A 20,621-nucleotide genomic window follows, 5' to 3' on the forward strand; every position below is an offset into this window, starting at 1 on the left:
TCGGTCGCATGGGAAGCCGAGAAACCATGGGGAAAGCGCTAAGGCGAAAGGCGGGTCCCGCGCTCCAAAACCGATGGTATATCGAGGGCATCCTTGGGCGGTAAGCGGATTTGGCAGAAAACGAGCGATTCCATTCATCGCATGATGCATGTCCGGCGGATGAGAGAGAAAACCGCCTCTCATCGCGCGCTAACGGTTGAGCAAGTCAACCACGCGAAATGAGCGAACAATGTGGGATCTGGGGGCTCCAGATCTGACGGCGAAGATTGCGGCCGATGGAGAAACCGGATTTGCCGGGGAAATTAAGCTGCAGCACATAAAAGTTTGAAGTCCGATTTGACTGCTGAGTTGGCGGATGAGTCATTCCACAGTGTAACTGAAATACCGAACCGTTGAGGAAGAGCTGGCGCAGTTCGTGAGAGGACAAGTGGCCACTCCCTGTGAGACGATGGCGATGACACAGAGGCAGGGAACTCCAAACGAACAACAGCAGGCGATCCGAAGGGGCGGAAGAGGAACCGAACGGTCAAGGATAGATTGGCTTTAAGCCATGAACAGACAGAGAACAGAACACGAAGACAGAGAGAGTGAGAGCGAAGAAAAGACAGTGAAGCAAGAAGCAGAAAACAGAGAGCCGAGCTGACCTAAGGCAACATCGAGCAGACAGAAAGCTTGAGAGGTTCGAGCAGTCCTTGTGAGGATCTGTCGGGAATTGAGTCCCACATTGGGCTCCTCCCATTAAAGACCAAAGAGGTCAAGACTTGGAAAGGGAAAGAGTCTGTGCACTCTAGTGGCTTGAGAAATCCAAGAACCACCCTACCAAGAATTATCTGTTTCAGGAGACTCAAATTGAGCTCCTCATTGTAAATCTTTGTTGAAATTTGGTACCGGAGGACAGGTGGTTCCCTTAGGCTTTGATCTTTGGCCTAGGGAAAAGTGTCCAAAAGAATTTAATTTTTCTCCTAAAGTGACTTTATAATTTTATAAAGTTAAATCTAATTTAAAAGTGACTTTAAGTGATAAAGTTATTAAGTCTAATTTTAAAGTGACTTTTATAAAGTCAATGAAAAATTAGAAAGGAAAAGTGACTTTGGAAATAAATGACTAAGTGGGTCTTTATTAAAGTGGGGTGAATTAAAAAATAGAAAGTGAGATTTAAATGAGCATTTAATCTCAACCATTGATCTAAATCTATTTCAGCCATTGGATTTAGAGATCACCCAAAAGTCACTTGGATCACCCAAAAGTCACTTGGAGTTATATTAAAGGAGGAAAAGGAGGAAAAGGTCATTCATTCTTTCATGAGCAGATTGGGAGAAGGAGAGCAAGAGAGCAAGAGAGATTTCTGAGCAGGGAGGAGAAGGAGACAGCAGCTTGGCACACATTCCAAGGCAGCAGTTGAGCAGATTTGTACAGCTGATTCAACACATAGTGAAAGGCAGATTTTTGCACAAAAATCGAGGAGCAGTTTGCTGATTTTTCTGCACACAAAACGGAGGTCGTACAGCATTTATTGCTGTCCTGTTTGCTGTAATTTCCAGATTGCTGTGAGGCACGGGAAAGGAGATAAGTTGTAAATTTGCTTGCTGATTTTTTGCTGAATAATTCTCACTGTAAAAAGACAATTTTCAGAAATAAAGAAGAGCTCTCAAACTGGTTTTCCCCAAGAGTTGTAGGGGGTTTTTCCAGGGTCAAGTTGACCAAAAATATCAGTGTTTTAATGTGTTTTAATGGCTGTTTTTAATTGCTGATTTTTATTTCTGCAATTTCCAGCATTCTGAAAAATTTCCAGAATTTGTGTTTTCAGCCATATTTATTTTTTTCAGTCTGTTAAATGTATGGTTATGGGAATGGGCATTTAACTACAAGGGAGAAATAAGGTGAAACTGAAAACCGGGGTGGGAAAACAGAAATTTTTACATGGTATCAGAGCTTGAGTGCTGAAGGGCAGTTTGGGACAGCAAAAAGAAAAATTACAGTTGCTGATTTTTCACTCAGAAAATTCCAGCAAGCTGATTTTTTCATAAACAGCAGTTTTATCTTTACTACAACAGTGCTATTTTTCAGTTTTAGGACAGCAGGATGTCATTGGGATTGAGGGTGGAGGATAGGCTGGATGGGCATATAAATTACAACGTTTGGAAGGAGAGAATGCAGAGTATCTTTGAGGAGGCAGAAGTCTGGGATATCATGGTGCATACCGCACAGAACCCTGTTGTTGTGCCCACTGATGTTACTCAGTTGGCTGAGTATAAAAAGAAGAACAATAAGGGTAAGAGGCTGATTCTAGACGGAATCAAAGACCATTGCATTCCTCATGTGAGAGGAAAGAGCAATGCCCATGAGATGTGGACAGCATTGTCCAATCTCTACCAGAGTACCAATGAGAACCGGAAGATGGTCCTGAAGGAGAAGCTGAAGAACATTAAGATGGGGAATGATAGTGCAGCTGGATATCTCACAAAGATTACCAATGTGAGAGATGAGTTGGCAGCGATTGGAGAGGCCATTCCATCCACTGAGTTGGTGCGTATTGCAGTGAATGGCCTCCCCCGTTCATGGTTGAACTTTGCTGATGGGGTTTGTGCACGTGAGACCCTTCCCACATGGGAGAGGTTTTGGGATGATTGTATTCAGACAGAGATCAGGAAAGGACAGCTTGGGGCAGCCAAGCCAGTTGAGCAGGATGAGGACGTAGCACTGGTGGCAGGAGGCAAGAAAGGCAAAGGGAAGAAGCAGGCTTCCACAAGCAGTGGTGGGGGCAAAGGCAAAGGTAAAGGTAAACAGGGTAACTCGCAGAAGGACTATTCCAAGGTGAAGTGTTGGAATTGTCAAAAGATGGGACACTATGCAGTTGTGTGTCCGGAGAAGAAGAAGAAGAAGGGGAAGAACCAGGACGTGGCAGCTTCAGCAGAGATTGAGGACTTTGCTGGTCGTTTTGACCGAGAGTTTGCGTTCACTACATGTGAGTCCTCTAGTGCAGGATCACCTGCCACACAGGTTCAGAGGGAGCATGCTTTTCCCTCGATTAGCGGAGCATCTACAGGTATCTGGTATGTGGACAGTGGGGCTTCACGTCACATGACAGGAGTCCGTGAGTACTTCTCAGAGCTTTCAGAGAGTGGTATTGATATTGAGGTAGTACTCGGTGATGACAGAGTTGTTAGAGCAGTCGGGGTGGGGACAGTGACATTTCAGAGGGAGTCCAAACCTCCCTTGAAAGTGTCAGAGGTTCTTTATGTGCCAGGGATGAGGAAGAACCTCATATCCGTCTCAGCTTTGGAGGACAGAGGATATGAGGTACTGTTCAGGGGAGGACAGGTGTTGATGTATCCCAGGGGCGCTCCAGCTGATTCAGCTAGAGTGATAGGTGTACGCCATGCAAAGGTGTACAAGTTTGCATTTCAGCCCCTTTTGGCATTGAGCAGTAGTACCGACAGCAGAGCTAGCAGTTCTGAGCTGTGTGAGATTTGGCACCACAGGATGGGACATATGTAACATGGAGCCTTGAGGACATTGCGGGAGATCACTACAAGTGTGCCAGATTTCAATACTGATCACTTTGATACTTGCAGAGGTTGTGCGATGGGCAAGTTTGCCAAATCCCCTTTTCCCAGCAGTGACAGCAGAGCGACGGGGATACTTGATTTGATTCATTCCGATGTGAGCGGTCGGATGTCTTATGTTTCCTTGAGTGGGTATGAGTACTATGTTTTATTCATTGATGATCACTCCAGGAGGACCTGGATTTATTTCTTGAAGACCAAGAGTGAGGTCTTCAAGCGGTTTCAGGAGTTCAGAGCTCTTGTGGAGACTCAGACAGGTCGAAAGATCAAGTCCTTGAGGTCGGACAATGGAGGAGAGTACACCCTTGGAGAGTTTGTTGACTATTGTGCGGAGGCAGGCATTAGGAGGGAGTTCACTGTTCCTTACAACCCCCAGCAGAACGGGGTTGCGGAGAGGAAGAACAGATCCATCATAGAGGCTGCCAAAGCCATGATACATGATCAGGGGTTGCCATTGTTCTTGTGGGCAGAGGCCTGCAACACAGCTGTTTACTTGCAGAACAGGAGTCCGCATCGTGCTTTGGGGCACATGACTCCGGAGGAGGCTTTCTCTGGGAAGAAGCCTGATATTGGTCATCTTCACATCTTTGGATGCATTACATACTCCTATATACCCAAGGAGAAGAGGACCAAACTAGAGCCCACCGCAGAGAAGGGTATCTTTGTGGGCTACAGTGAGACCTCAAAGGCCTTTCGGATTTACATTCCTGCACAGAGGAGAGTTGTTGTCAGACGGGATGTGAAGTTCGAGGAGGACAGGGCCTTTAGGAGGTCACGGGAGTTAGAGTATCTGGATCAGCCAGACCCTCAGCAGCAGTTGAGTCAGTCGCAGGGATCCAGTGGGCAGGGATCAGGAGGATCAGGAGGTACATCTATGAGGATGTCAGGTCCGTCAGTGAGCAGTGGCTCATCGAGCCAGAGGGGTGGTGCTCCGGGCAGCATGCAGAGCAGTTCACAGAGCAGTTCACTAGGGAGTCCACTGATGGACAGTTCACACGGTACCTCAGCTTCTACAGGTTCAGGTGCAGGCAGGAGGACAGCAGACAGACAGTCAGGAGTTCAGGCTACTGATGGTGATGAGGAGGAGGAGTTTCATTCTCCTATGGGAGAAGCATGCTCAGGGAAGAGGAAGCCCAAGTGGCTTCAGGACACCTTGAGAGATGCCACATCTGTTGCTGAGCCGAAGAGGCCGGTCAGAGAGAGTAGACCACCTGAGAGGTTTTGTAGCTATATGGCGATGGTTACCAGCATCCTTGACTCTGAGCCTTCTAGCTATGAGGAGGCAGCTAGCCAACAGGTCTGGAGAGAGGCCATGCAGGAGGAGTATTCTTCTATCATGAAGAATGATGTTTGGGAGGTGGTGCCGAGGCCTGAGGGCAAATCCGTGGTTACTTCCAGATGGCTTTACAAGGTAAAGCATGCTGCAGATGGCAGCATTGAGAAATTCAAAGCGAGGTTTGTGGCTAGAGGGTTCTCCCAGGTAGAGGGAGTTGATTATGAGGAGACCTTCGCTCCCGTGGCTCGATATACTTCGATCCGCTCCATTATATCGATAGCAGCAGAGATGGGTTGGAAGATCCACCAGATGGATGTGAAGACCGCATTTCTCAATGGCTTCATACAGGAGGAGGTGTACATTGAGCAGCCACAGGGCTTTGAGGTGCATGGGAAGGAGTCCCATGTGTGCAGATTGAAGAAGGCCCTTTATGGCCTGAAGCAAGCTCCCAGAGCTTGGTACTCCAGGATAGATGCATACTTGCAGGGGATGGGTTTCACAAAGAGTGAGGCAGATCCGAACCTTTACTTTATTGTGATTGGTGAGGAGCCTCTCATTCTGGTGCTGTATGTGGATGACTTGATCATTACAGGTGCAGAGAGACTCATAGAGCACTGCAAGAGAGATCTTGCGGCGGAGTTTGAGATGAAGGACATCGGCTTGATGCATTACTTTTTGGGTTTGGAGGTGTGGCAGGAGGAGGGGCATTTCTTCCTGGGGCAGGGGAAGTATATTGTGGACATCCTTAGCAGATTCCACATGGAGGATTGTAGACCCATGTCGACACCGATGATCACCAACTGGAAGAAGCTTCATGCATCGGATTCCGAGTTGGTGGATCCCACATTGTACAGGCAGCTGATTGGTTCCTTGATGTATTTGGTCAACACTAGACCAGACATCTGTTTTGCAGTCAACACGATGAGTCAGTTTATGTGTGAGCCTAGGAAGGTTCACTGGGTGGCTGCAAAACACATTTTGCGGTACTTGCAGGGGACAGTGGATTATGGTCTGGACTACAGGCAGGGAGATGGAGTGAGATTGGCAGGATACACTGATTCTGATTGGGCAGGTTGTGCTTCTGATAGGAAGAGCACTTCAGGGTGTTGTTTTGGGTTGGGTTCAGCAGTAGTGTCATGGTTCAGCCGGAAGCAGCAGTCAGTAGCACTGAGTTCAGCGGAAGCAGAGTATATGGCAGCCAGTCTAGCTAGTTGTGAGGCTATCTGGCTTCGCAAGATGTTGTTTGGCTTATTTGGTCAGCCGTTGAGACCTTCAGTGATTTACTGTGATAATCAGAGTTGCATTAAACTCACGGAGAATCCAGTATTTCATGACAGGTCAAAGCATATCGGGATCAGATATCATTTCATCAGAGACTATGTTCAGAAGGGAGCTATGAAGCTTGAGTATATTTCCACTGATGAGCAGGTTGCAGATATCCTTACCAAAGCCTTACCACGGGGCAAGCATGTCTACTTCAGAGACAAGATAGGTGTGGTGAGGAACACCTTCCTCGGTAAGAGGGAGTGTTGAAATTTGGTACCGGAGGACAGGTGGTTCCCTTAGGCTTTGATCTTTGGCCTAGGGAAAAGTGTCCAAAAGAATTTAATTTTTCTCCTAAAGTGACTTTATAATTTTATAAAGTTAAATCTAATTTAAAAGTGACTTTAAGTGATAAAGTTATTAAGTCTAATTTTAAAGTGACTTTTATAAAGTCAATGAAAAATTAGAAAGGAAAAGTGACTTTGGAAATAAATGACTAAGTGGGTCTTTATTAAAGTGGGGTGAATTAAAAAATAGAAAGTGAGATTTAAATGAGCATTTAATCTCAACCATTGATCTAAATCTATTTCAGCCATTGGATTTAGAGATCACCCAAAAGTCACTTGGATCACCCAAAAGTCACTTGGAGTTATATTAAAGGAGGAAAAGGTCATTCATTCTTTCATGAGCAGATTGGGAGAAGGAGAGCAAGAGAGCAAGAGAGATTTCTGAGCAGGGAGGAGAAGGAGACAGCAGCTTGGCACACATTCCAAGGCAGCAGTTGAGCAGATTTGTACAGCTGATTCAGCACATAGTGAAAGGCAGATTTTTGCACAAAAATCGAGGAGCAGTTTGCTGATTTTTCTGCACACAAAACGGAGGTCGTACAGCATTTATTGCTGTCCTGTTTGCTGTAAGTTTCAGATTGCTGTGAGGCACGGGAAAGGAGATAAGTTGTAAATTTGCTCGCTGATTTTTTGCTGAATAATTCTCACTGTAAAAAGACAATTTTCAGAAATAAAGAAGAGCTCTCAAACTGGTTTTCCCCAAGAGTTGTAGGGGGTTTTTCCAGGGTCAAGTTGACCAAAAATATCAGTGTTTTAATGTGTTTTAATGGCTGTTTTTAATTGCTGATTTTTATTTCTGCAATTTCCAGCATTCTGAAAAATTTCCAGAATTTGTGTTTTCAGCCATATTTATTTTTTTCAGTCTGTTAAATGTATGGTTATGGAAATGGGCATTTAACTACATGGGAGAAATAAGGTGAAACTGAAAACCAGGGTGGGAAAACATAAATTTTTACAATCTTTGCTTTAAAGACACAATAAAAGAAGGCCACCACTAAAAGCTGGACCGGAGACGTAGCCTTGGAGAATAGGGTGAACTCCTTATTAATTTGTTGTGTTCTTGTATTTGCTTACTGTGTCTTTTACTGTTTTCCATTTTCCAGTGTCTGTGTATTTTGCAATCTGATCGATCCGTTGCCTAAAATGACATAGACACATACCAACGCATGAGTCTGTAATACCTTCATTCATTAATTATCTAAGTGAGATCACTCACGAGTGATTTTCAGATCATCTTCCGACTCTTTTGAGTCTCTCAAGTTCTTGTCTGGAAGTTCTCGGTGTGACTCCCTTTGAGCCTCGATTTCCCTCCTGGAAACCCCTATGCCAATGTCGAGATGCCCCACTCCAATCGTTTATGACTGCACCACTGATCTAGATTTCTTGGCTAGAAATCCTCGGCAACAACTCCCTCCTCCTTGGTCTTGCCCTGTTAGGTATTGTTTTGACCATAGTACCCCACCAGCTTCGCTCCGCAACTTACCCAAAGCCTCTTATGCCCCAGCAGTCTGAAAGTTAGAGCCTCTAGGCTTTGCGCAATCCCGACACCGGCACAATATGCACCTCCTGGCCATAGCGTCAATCCTTCTTGACTGAGAAAGATGACCGGTCACTGTGTAGGTCAGGTCTGCTCCTCTTTGCCTCAATGCTGATCCTCCTCTTGGCTCGAACTGATGACGTAGGCTCTCCGCGTCACCCCTTCCTTGCTGCTTTCTGCTATGAACAACTTCTGTCACTCGGGATAGTTGTTTTTGCTGTTGCTGCTCTGCTCCGCTGATGCCTTCAATTATCCTGTGATCTACAACCACGCTCTGATACCATGTTGGAATTTCTAAGTTTAACCCGTTAGAAATTCTTTCTGTACTATCTGATTTATTTCTTCCTACTTGTTCATTTACTTAACAAGTTATTTACCATGTAAGTACTGAAAATAAATACAAGTACAGTATCAACGCATACAGATCATCAACTAAAAGAAGCAAGCGCACAAGTGACCGTTGTTTTTGGACAAATGTCCTCGGAAAAACCCAATGCGGGAAAATCGGTGTAGTTATTCAGAGGGTTTTATAATTATGCAGTTTTCAGAATACAACCTGGGTGCCAGAAATGGCTCACCCAACAGAGAATGCCCTCGATAGTAGTACCTCTCAGTCGGAGACAGATATTCCAGTTAAATCACCGGATGAACGATCCCACAGCAACAATGCAGCTTTTGTTGCTTTGTGTCACTCTGATAGGGATTACGTCACCTTATCCAGCTCTCTAGCTCCAATCTGTACCACGAAAATCTCCCAGCGCTACCTCTAAGGCCTGTGTTAGCCTCTCTAGCCCATAGCGTCAGCCTATTTGGCCTAGTGTCAGCCTCTCAGGCTCTGCGTCAGCCTCTGGAGCCTCCACGTCTCACACGATGGCCCTCTATGGCTCTGCACAACTCCTGGCTGCCTCTGCGTGGTCTCTTGCTGGCTCTACGTCAACCTCTCCCGGCTTCTGCGCTGATCCTCCCGGTACTAACTCTGCCTCTCTGCTATGTATTCACTGCCCCTCATCTGTAACTCAGATCACTTCACTCAATTTCCTTAGCAAACCCTGCCCCAGAAAATCAAGTTCTCGATCTCTCTCGGTGTGTTCTCCAATTGACCCTAAAGCCTCTTCTTATATTTTTCTCGTTGGTCCATCAATGGTCAAGATTAATTCTCTAATCAACAGCTAAGATTAGATTTGGCTTGATCCATGACTTTTGGACCATTCTAAACCAGATTTATATTAATTCACATTAATATTTTATTTTTCCTAAGTTTAAACTTAGGAACTCAATTAAAAATATTAATTATTTTAATATCTTTTAAACTGGTTAGATTCTGCCCAAACTATTTCTGGGTCTTGGAGATCTCATGTGCTATAGCCTCTCCACCAATTTTCGTGGCTAGAGCACATCCGATGCCACCCCAAATCAACACTGCGTCAACTTCTGGAGCTTCTGCGTCAGCCCCTAGACCCTCTGCGTCTCACACGCTGGCTCTCTTCCGGCTCTGCGCAGCTCCTGGCTGCCTCTGCGTAGCACCCAGCTGCCTCTACGTCAACCTCTCCTGGCTCTATGTTGTCTCTCTAGTACCAACGCTGCCTCTCTGCTATGTATTCACTGCCCCTCGCTACTGATCACTAATTCTATCTCTTTTAGCAAACCTCGCTCTAGAGAATAAAATGACTAATCACTCTGGTGTATTCTCCAACTGACCCTCAAGCCTCCTCTTATACTTTTCTCATTGGTCCATCAACAGCCGAGATTAAATCTCTAATCAATGGCTAAGATTAGATTTGGCTTGATCCATGACTTTTGGAACCTTCTAACCCAGTTTTATATTAATACACATTAATATTTTATTTTTCCTAAGTTTAGACTTAGGAACTCCATTAAAAATATAAATTATTTTAATATCTCCCAAACTAGTTAGAATTTGCTCAAACCATTTCTGGGTGTTGGAGATCTCGTGTGCTTTAGTCTCTCCACCAATTTTCATGGCTAGAGCACATCTTATGTTACCCCAAATCAACAGGGCCCTACGACATGCATAGATTAATATTTGACCTCTTGAGAGGCTTACTTTTTCATTTATGAGCTAGTTTGATGGGCTTGTTACCAAAAGTTGTGTTATTAGCACATTATTTTATTTTTGGGGCTTATGTAGGCCAAGGGGGCTAATTTGAACTCCTAAGATGTGTATAAATACTATTGAGGTGAGATCATTTCTCATCATCACTTTGGATTGGATCTCTCTCATCTTTAGAGAATTTTGCACTTTTTTTTCTTTTTCCTAGAGGATGAATTGGAGCATTTATGGATGAATTTTGATGTATGGTTATTGGTCTATCTTCTCTTGGAGCTTCTCTATTGTCATTTGTGAATGGTTGGATATAATCCACTGCATGTAAGTACGAAATTTTGATGTTATTCTTGTTACTTTTGTCATAAATGTTGGCTGGGATTTTCATTATTTTAGGGCTAATTGTTGCATGCAAATTATTGGTTAATATTGTGGAATTGTCTCTATTATAACATTCTCTCCATGTATGGGCGATGTAGTGTGATCGAAATCTCCTAGGGGTAAAATGAAAATCTGACCTTGATAAGCCATTCCTCTTTTGCATTTGAAGTATAAAAGCTGCAAGATTGCTTTCACCTAACCTAAGGGGTTTGTGAAGTAATTTTGATGCCTCCTTGACTGAGAACCAAGAAATCTTACACATAATCAACATAGACTCCATTCTCCCAAGGATTAAGGCACTGATCTACCAAGGGTGGTCACCAAAACTCTTATTCTTTCACCTTCTCCTAAGTCTAACCAAGTTGGGGTGCCTAGGGCATCAATTTCGCGACAAGCTAGCCACTAAAAAAAATTGATCTCCTAGGGTCTCTTGCGCTGGCCTTTTCTCTAGCTCTCCTCCAAATTTGAAGAAATTCCAACAGTGGAATTGGGAGAAAATCCAAGCCCTAGCTCCGGGACCAAAACTTGCCCTGTCGTCCCCAAGGCTAGCACTTCCTAGGGTCAGACCAACATTTTTGAGTAATTATATTTTCTTTGATCCTTTTTCCACCTTGTCTAGGGTAAGAATATCATTGGTTGTTACATACCTTCCTCATACCCTACACTGGGTCCACTTGGCCCCGTGTGGCCCCACTCCTTTGAAAGACCATTCTTCAAGAACCATTCGGGACACCAATTCTAGCAAGGATTTTAGGGATTGCAAAACTCCTTCACAAGTCTTAGCCTACAAACCTAGCCCTCAAATCCTCTCTTCCTTTCCCTAGATTACTTAGCACCTTGCTTACAAAGCAAGCAATCTTCATCCTTCAAATTCTGGGAAAGGATTATTCGAGTCACTCATATCCATCGACTTATCCTTCATTAGTGGCTCCACACATAGCGGGTCTCCTCTCATCTATGAAAGTCCTTAAATAGAAGGGAGCCTTAGCTGAGGTGATAGTGGGCTAAGACTCCATTTGTTGACCTTGGCCTAGCATTTCCCTTTAGGGATTCCCCTTAGGTCCCCTGCTAGTTTGAGCGTTAACATTTTGGGGTCATTGCTGGGGAGGAAGCAGGTCTACCTCCCTAGCGAATCATCGAGGAATTGATTCATTGATGACATCTATAAAGCATTCCTCTGGCGACTCCACATTCTCTCTCCTAGATGGAAGATCTTGAGGTTGTGACTTACCATTGAAGGAGAGATGACAAACCCCATATTCCTTTCTTCAACAAAAATCTCAATCAATATAGGAAGAAACATAAGATCTTTAGACCTTTAGACCTATCCTCCATGACCGGGGCTCTCTTTTGTGCAGTACCTGAAGACCCCGAAAGGCCTATGTTCACAAGGAAGGAGGATCCCCAAGAACATCTCTTAAAGTTTGAATACCGAACATGTGATGAACTATATAATGACTATAGCCGAATGATTGCCTTCGCTACAACCATGACAGGAAATGCCCAGGATTGGTATTTCAACCTTCCATCATCTTCCATCTCTACATGGGAAGGATTTGTCCAAACCTTTATAAGAAGATGGTTCCCAAAAAAGGACGTGGTCCAAATATACAAAGGGCTCTTGTCTAGTGAAAAGAAAGAGGACGAGACCATTGCTAAGTTTAATCAACAATTCAATATGGTTATCTATTCTATCCCTCAAGAAATATCTCCCCCAAAGGATGTAGCTATGGCTGCTTACCTCAATGCCTTCAAAGGAGAGTTGGCTTTTGATGTTCGAAATAAAAACCCCTCTAGTCTCTTCCAAGCTCAAAACATGATGATTGACCTTGATGAAGCCATGAAGCATGATTCGATTAACATGCTGCAAGTTGAAGATGATCCTTCCCCCTCAAATGAAAGTATTCCCCATCATGAAGAAATCATGACACAAGAAATCAACAAGGCAAAGGAACCTCCTGACCCCACTCCCAAAATTCCCTTAAGATTGATTTTAAGTTTGACTGACCCTTTTTATGTGACTCTGGGAATAAACAGGCATACTTTGAAGAATTGCATCTATCATGCCTTTGAGTATTATGAAAATGCTTGGGATTACTCTTTCAAGAAAGTGTCGGGGCAAGGTGATTCTCAATTGTGAAGAATTCAGGGTATGTGGGCTGGTAGAAGGTAGAAAGGTCTTTTTCCATACATATCCTGAGAGAGAATTCTCCATAAACATTCTCATTATCAAAACCAATCCAACATGGGGCATGATTCTATCGAAACAATTCATTGAAAACCTTAACCTATCCATCAGCGAAGATAGTTCCACTATATACCTTCGTTGGAAAGAAAACTCCTATGTATCTATCCCTAGGCTGAAATTCTTGGCCCCAATGATTGCCAACTCTCAAGAAACTGATAATGACTTGGAAGAGGAAGATGATAAACTTGGAGAATGGAGAATTTTCAAGGGTGAGCACATCAAGGCTACCCCTCTCCTTGGACAATGGGTTATGTATTTTGATGGGGTTCACTCTTAAGGCTGGATTTGGGGATGGCATTGTCATCATATCCCCTTCTGAGGAGTACTTGGTATTCTCCTTGAGACTCCAATTAGCTTGCACCAATAACATAGTTGAATATGAGGCCCTCCTACTAGGACTTGAGGCAGTGCGATCAAGGGGAATCCAACACTTGATCATAGTTGGAGATTTTGACCTTGTCATCTCACAAATAAAGGGGACTTTCGAAAATAAGGATGAAAAATTGAAACCCTATAGGGAGAGAATCACTAGCATGATCAAGGGGCTCAAAAAGCTACAATTCTTGGCTTTCAATCGATGCCTAAATAACATTGTCAATGCCCTAGCCATAACTGCATCCACATCCTCAATTATTCGCAGTGATGTCGCTAAAAGAGGGAAGTGTATAATTGACACAATCCACCGACCCTCTATCCCTGATTATGAAGAACATTGGCCTGTTTTTGAAGATGATCAAGATATAGCCAACTTCCTTCAGGACCATGAAGATCTCGATAGAAGGGGTAAAGACTTAATAAATGAACAACACTTTGGTAGGGATGATGTTACTACTGCTAAAAAGGATAATCCCCAATCAATTGATACATTAGACGTCAACCTTGGATCTGAAACCTCTCCTCAAATGATCAAAATTGGGAAGAACTTATCAAAAGAAGAAAGAGAGGAACTCGAGAAATTATTAAGGGAATTCAAGGATGTGTTCGCTTGGTCTTATGATGACTTAAAATCTTATAGCCCTGAGGTTATCCAACATACTATTCCTTTTAAGGAAGGTGCTAAGCCCGTCAAACAAAAGTTGAGAAGAATAAACCCCAAGCTTGCACCTTTGGTCAAGGAAGAGCTCCAAAGGATGGTCAATGCAGGGATAATAGCCCCTATACAACATTCGTCCTGGATCTCCAACCCTGTGATCACCCATAAAAGGATTGGCAATATTAGGATGTGCATTTATTTCAAGGATCTCAATCATGTGTGTCTAAAAGACAATTACCCCTTGCCCAATATGGAAAATCTCTTGCAAAGAATAACAGGTTCCCAAATGATGTCATTCCTTGACAGGTTTTCTAGGTATAACCAAGTCATTGTAAGGGAAGAAGATCGCTTGAAAACTGCCTTCACCACACCATGGGGAACATACATGTATCTTAAGATGCCATTTAGTCTCCTCAATGTTGGATCCATTTTCCAAAGGGCCATGGATTTTACCTTCAGAGACCTTATTGGAAAGATAATGGAGATCTACCAAGGCGATTTGACTGTCGCTTCTAAGGAAAGACATGATCATTGCAAACACTTGAGAAAGGTATTTGAGAAATGTAGGTAATACAACATCTCCTTGAACCCTAAGAAATCGATATTCGGTGTTGACAAGGGTAAATTGTTAGGGCACGTGGTCTCTAAGGATGGGATTAGTATTAACCCTAAAAGAATTCAAGCCATCAAAAGAATTCCCCCTCCTAAAGATCAAAGTGCCTTGCGATCCTTTTTCGGCAAAATAAACTTCGTGAGGAGATTTGTGCCAAATTTTGCCAAAATTGTCAAGCCTATGAATGACCTCCTAAAGTAAGATATCCCCTACTCATGGAACCAGGCTTCAAATGAGGCTTTTGAGGATATCAAAGAAAGAATTACCTCTATCCCTCTCTTAATCAACCCCTACTACACCAAGGACTTTATAATATATTCCTTTGCATCCAAGGACACTATAGTTGGTATCCTCATGCAAAAGGATGAAGAAGGAGGGGAAAGACTGGTGGCATTCATGAGAAAGCCCCTCAGGGATGCTGAGACAAGATATACCATTACTGAAAAGAAAGCTACGCTATTATCAAATCCCTTAAGTTCTTTAGAACCCATGTAGGGTACAATAAAATATGTACATATGTCCATTACCCTATTGTCAAGGATGTGTTGTCACAATCTGATTGTCTCGGATCTAGGGGCAAATGGGTATCCAAAATCCAAGAATACGACCTTGATATCTGCCCTAAAAAGGTCATCAAGGGACAAGGATTGGCTGAGATGCTTACTGAGAGTAATAGTCAAGCCATTAAAGAAGGAGAGGAGGAGCAATTATGTGCTACATCCACTGAGCTCGAAAACGATGACTGGTACACAGACATCGTTTATTATTTGCGCAATCTGTCTGCCCCTCCCCACCTTGTTGATCACAAGAGGCAGGCTTTGAGGCTAAAAGCATCTAAGTTTTGTTTGACCCAAGATGGCCTTGGATGGATGAGTCCCGATGGGGTAATCCTCTGATGTGTTAGCAAGGAAGAATCTGAAAAATTGATGAATGAATTCCATGTTGGTTTTTGTGGTGGACATTATACCGCTTGAACCACCACTCATAAGATTTTGAGAGCAGGTTATTATTGGCCCACCATCTTTGTTGACACCCTTAACTTTGTAAAATGATGCCAACCTTGCCAACTATTCGGTGGGAAACACCACCTTGCTGCGATGCCATTGAAAAATGTTGCTATTGATGAACCTTTCCAACAATGGGATTTACATTTTATTGGTGCATTCAAGGACAATTCTAGCAATGGGTTGTTGTAGCGGCTACAACCACCCTTCAAAATTTTGCCTTTGCCTCTTTTGGAGCCTCCCTACCAACCTTACACAACACTTTGTCCTGCTTCATCAAGTACTCAAGCTTCAGTGTTTTCCTCGCACAAAGGCAGCTTGTCGATCACATTTGATCAATTCCCTCATAGGTTTCTCACCTGGACTCAATCCAGCTGTAGGCTGAGCAGCTTCCCCTTGAAAATTATGCATTTTTGGATGGCAACCAGCCTTCCCTCCAGGAATTGTGCAATCCTCTTTGATAGCCTGCTGGGCTCCACGATTGCGCAATCCTGCCAGCCAACCCTCCCAACAGGATTTGCGCAAATTTTCCCAGTAGTAGGCTGTTCAACCCAAGATTTGCGCAAATCTGGGCAGCAGTCAATTGTTCTGCCCAGAAATTATGCAAACCTCCTGGTCAGTCAGCCCAGCTCCCAACCAAAAATGCGCATTTTTCTCCAGCAGTCGAACAACCTCTTGCATGTGCAGCTAAGTTGACCGATTCCCTCCGGGACCGATCAAAACAGACTTGCATGCATAGGCTGCTTCTCCTAAGGCAACATGCAAAGGCATCCCTTGCCTTAGGGATCTATGTTTACCAGTTGGAGGTTACATGCAAGGAGCAATTCAGAAACCTCCCACCAAGTGTTGCTTCCCCTAGATTTGTGGCATGCGCATCACAACCTTGATGTTATCAACACTCATCAACCGGACACTGCAGAGCTCATTCCTCACATCAATCTTGCAGCTCTGACATCTCACATCACATCTAGGAGCGTTCGGGACATTCAGCTCAGTTGTTTTGGGGTAAGCCCGCTTTCCATGCCTTGTGCTGCATTTCTGTCGTTTTTTGTGTTTTCGCTTGTGTGAGTACTGTTTGCTTGATCTCTTTGAACAGTTGTTGTCGTTTACATGTATTCTAGCTTGTCCTAGCTCTGTTTCAGTTTTTGTTGCTCTCACTACTATCGCATGCATGAAACTGTTTTGCACGAACGTTAGCCCAACCAGTGAACTACCTCACCTACATGCATGTTGATCTGGTTGCTGAATCTTTCATTCATGTTTTGCATGCACGGTCAATCACTTCTGCTATCCTTAGTGTCGCCATGCATTTACTACCTTAGATGCTTTCAGTTGCTCGTCGGTGAGTCGGGCCAACCTTGGCCCGGACTCTGCCTTCACCAAGGCTGCATTGTGCAATCTGAGAAAGGAAGGCTCACCTTCCTCTCCAGATTTGCACATTCCTGCCCAGCACTGGCCTCCAGGAATATTTTGTGCATTTCTAGAGGACAGTGGCTGCTTGGCCCAAGAAATTGCATAAATCTGTCCCTGGGCCAGCAGTCCTTCCCAGCTAGAATTGCGCATTGCACAATCCCAGCAGTCAGCAGCCAGACTGGACTGTGCATTGCGCAGTTCCAACAGTCAGTCAGTCTCCCAAGAACCCAGATTGTGCCTTGTGCAGTCTTGGCAGTCAGTGCCCGACCTCTTGGCCGAAATTGCGCAACCTTCATGATCATTCACCCAGGTATGTTGCAAGTCAGTTCTCATGTTTATTTTGGTTTTCAACTGACAGATTGCTTACCATGAGTGTAAGAACTGTGAATTATTTTAACAACTATTCCTTATGAACAGAATAAGAAATAATAAATGCAGAGACAGGAAAGACTTCTGAAATTACACATCATGATTCTGTAATAAAAATTTCCTAAATTTTATAAATTTAATTGACAGAACCAATGAAACTACTTACCTGTAATCTTACGGTCGATGAAGCCTCAACTACTCCTGCTTCGGTTACCAAAAGACCGAAACCACCCAGCCAAACTGAGCAGAACCTTGCTACGCAGTCCAGTAAACTTCTTAGTCGAAGCAGACTGTTTCCCCCGTGCCCAAAAACCTCAGAACAAGTAAGGCCCAACTCTTCCTGATCATAAACAGACTCCGTGTATAAGTTTTTCAGATTTCTCCTCCTTTTCCCCCCTCTGCCTCCAACCGTCCCTTCCTTCTTATCAATTTCCATTACCGACATCCTCCATCACCGTGTTTCAATTATGATACGTGTCGATTTTTATAAACCAAATCTAATTTGATTTTATCTGCATATCTTAATTTGAAATAAAGTTTATTTATTAATTTTAATTTATTTAATTTTTAATTTTTAATTTAATTAATTTTATTTAATTTCATAAATATTACTTTACTATAAGTGGGTCATTACATACATCCCTCCTTCCAAAAACTTCGTCCCGAAGTTAGGGTTTATAAAATATATTAATGATTATTATGAGTATATAGGTCTTTATATTACAAAGTTGAATTTGTTTTATTTATTATTTTTAAAATTTTACAACTATAATATCCATGTTCTGTCTCAGTTGATTTTCAGCTATTCTATAATCATCCTATCCTTTCTAATCTCTTCCACTCCCATCCTATCCGTCCTCTACTGGAGTATGCCATGGCGTCAGTTATACTGACCTAACCATTCATAAACTCCAAGGATGACAGTGTCGGCTATACCAACCTGATCCTTAGTAGGCATCTGACAGTCACCATCACACGTCTAGGGGAGCGTGACTCGCACAGTCCTCCCATGACTCCAGGGTTCGGAGGATAAACGGTGGGCAACACCTCCACCCCTCCTAGTAGAATCAGGGTTAATACCCTATCATGGAATCTCTTTGAGCCTTAATTGTTCTGAAGTTTCTGTCATCACGTGGTCATTTTGGTAACGGATATTATCTGCAATCATAAACACTTGCCCATGTATGTATAAAATGTGCATTAATATATTCAAAACACATAACTTATGTATATTTCATACATGTCATCTACAGTATAACATACTTTGCCATAATCTATTCCTGTCAGTAGTTTTCATATCAAAATGTAATCATTCGTTGATTTCTATCTCATCAATCAGATTGATATGCATAAATAAAACAAAATTATAATATCTTAATTCTCATCAGAAGAAAAATTACTCAAATATTTAAACTTTACTTTGATAACTATAATTTAGTAAGATCAATAACATATTCCGTTTTGGTATCCATGTACTAGCGGAATTAAACATATATTATGTCATAAAAGTTCATGTTTATATATGTTCATTCAAAAATGGTTCTGAGTCTCTGATTTATAGTAAAGTAAATATATACAAAACATAGTCTAAAGTCCTTCAAAATTGACACAGATTGGGGTATTTTTGACATATGTCCTCTGTATCTGCCCAAGTAGCTGATCCAGGACTATATTTGTCCCACTGGACCTTAACTTGGTCTACCAGACAATTCCTGAGCTGTCGAACCCTACGTTCCAGTGTACATAATGGTTCGACTAATATGATGCCCTCGTCCGATACTTGCAGTTCCTTCCATTGAAGGTTATGAGATTGATCAGCTATATAATGTCTTAACACTAATACATGAAATACATTATGAACTTTATGCAAGTGAGGTGGCAGTGCAAGACGATAGGCGATAGGTCCAACTCTTTCTATGACTTTAAATGGTCCAATAAATCGGGGTGACAACTTTGTCCCTTTTCCGAATCAAATAGTGCTTTTATTCGGTTTGATGCGGATGAAAACCTAATCCCATACTTCATACTTCCTATCAGTTCTGTGAGCATCAACATAACTCTTTTGTCTATCCTATGTTTCTTTTAATTGTTGTCTAATTTGTTTTACCTGCTCCTCCATTTCTTGGATTAATTCTGGTCCTCCTACCACCTGATCTTCTAATCTGTCCCAACTTAATGGTGTTCTGCAAGGTCTGCCATATAATGCTTCAAATGGAGGCATTCTGATTGAGCTGTGGTAATTGTTATTGTATGCAAATTTGACTAAGAATAAGTATTTTTCCCAATGTGATTGCTGATCCATTACATACATTCTCAACATATCTTCAAGTACTTGATTTACCCTTTCTGTTTGCCCATCCGTTTCAGGATGATAAGCCGTGCTCAAATTTAGTTGAGTTCCTAAGGCTGACTGCATGCAAGTCCAGAATCTTGAAGTGAATCGTGAATCTCTATCTGATATAATTTTCTTAGGTACTCCATGAAATCTGATAATTTCATTTATGAATACTCGAGTGACGTCAGCAACTTCATAAGTATCTCTTACGGAAATGAAATGACTGCTTTTTGTTAATTTATCCACTACTACTAGAATGGCATTGTGTCTTTGAGAAGTAAGAGGTAGCCCAGTGATAAAATCCATAGAAATAATCTCCCATTTGGTCATCGAAATGTCGTGAGGTTGTAAAAGACCTGCTGGATGATAATGATCTGCTTTTACTTGTTGACATTCCAAACATCTTGCAACAAATTGAACGATATCACGCTTCATGCCCGACCAGAAGAAGAGTTTCTTGGTATCCGCATACATTTTCTTTACTCCAGGATGTGCACAATACACTGCTCTGTGGGCTTCCTTAAGGATAGTGTCTCGAAGATCCCTATTATCAGGAATATACATTCTTCCATATAATCGTAAGATTCCATCATCTTCTAGTTCATATCCTTCAAACTTAGATTCTTTTGGCTTTTTACTCTCAAGACTAGATCTTACTTTTAAATACCATCTATCTTTTATGAGATATTCTAGTACTCATTGCCTTAAGTCTACTTTGATAGGTATGAGAGAAAATATCTGCGGTCTTCTGCTTAAAGCATCTGCTACTACATTTTATTTTCCCTTAATATATGATATTCCAAAGTCATATTCACTTAAGAATTCACTCCATCGTCTTTGTCTAGCATTTAAGTCTCTTTGGGTGAACAAATATTGTAGACTTTGACGGTCGCTTTTAAGTGTAAAACTTCGCCCCACCAGATAATGTCTCCAAATCTTTAAAGCTAGTACTACAGCGGCTAACTCTAAATCATGAGTAGCATAGAGTTCTTCATGAGACTTTAACTTTCTTGAGACATACGCTATTACTCCTTTATCCTGCATCAATACTGCACCTAGCCCTTGTTTGGATGCATCAGTACATACCGTAAAATCTTTGTCCATATCAGGGACTCTTAAGATTGGTGCATTGGTCAGTGGTCTTTTGAGTTCAGATAATGCTTTACTACAT

The 20,621-nt window shown here is 42.5% G+C and overlaps 1 pseudogene; it reads left to right on the forward strand.

Annotated features, from left to right (window-relative positions):
* Nucleotides 1–14,985: 14,985 nt before the first annotated feature.
* LOC149253120 (uncharacterized) overlaps nt 14,986–20,621 on the forward strand; it is a 116,689-nt pseudogene continuing 111,053 nt past the window's right edge.

This window comes from Pinus tabuliformis, chromosome 7 (assembly GCF_031772625.1).
Source record: "Pinus tabuliformis cultivar Carrire ecotype Pingquan chromosome 7, CPIR1, whole genome shotgun sequence".
NCBI lineage: Eukaryota > Viridiplantae > Streptophyta > Pinopsida > Pinales > Pinaceae > Pinus > Pinus tabuliformis.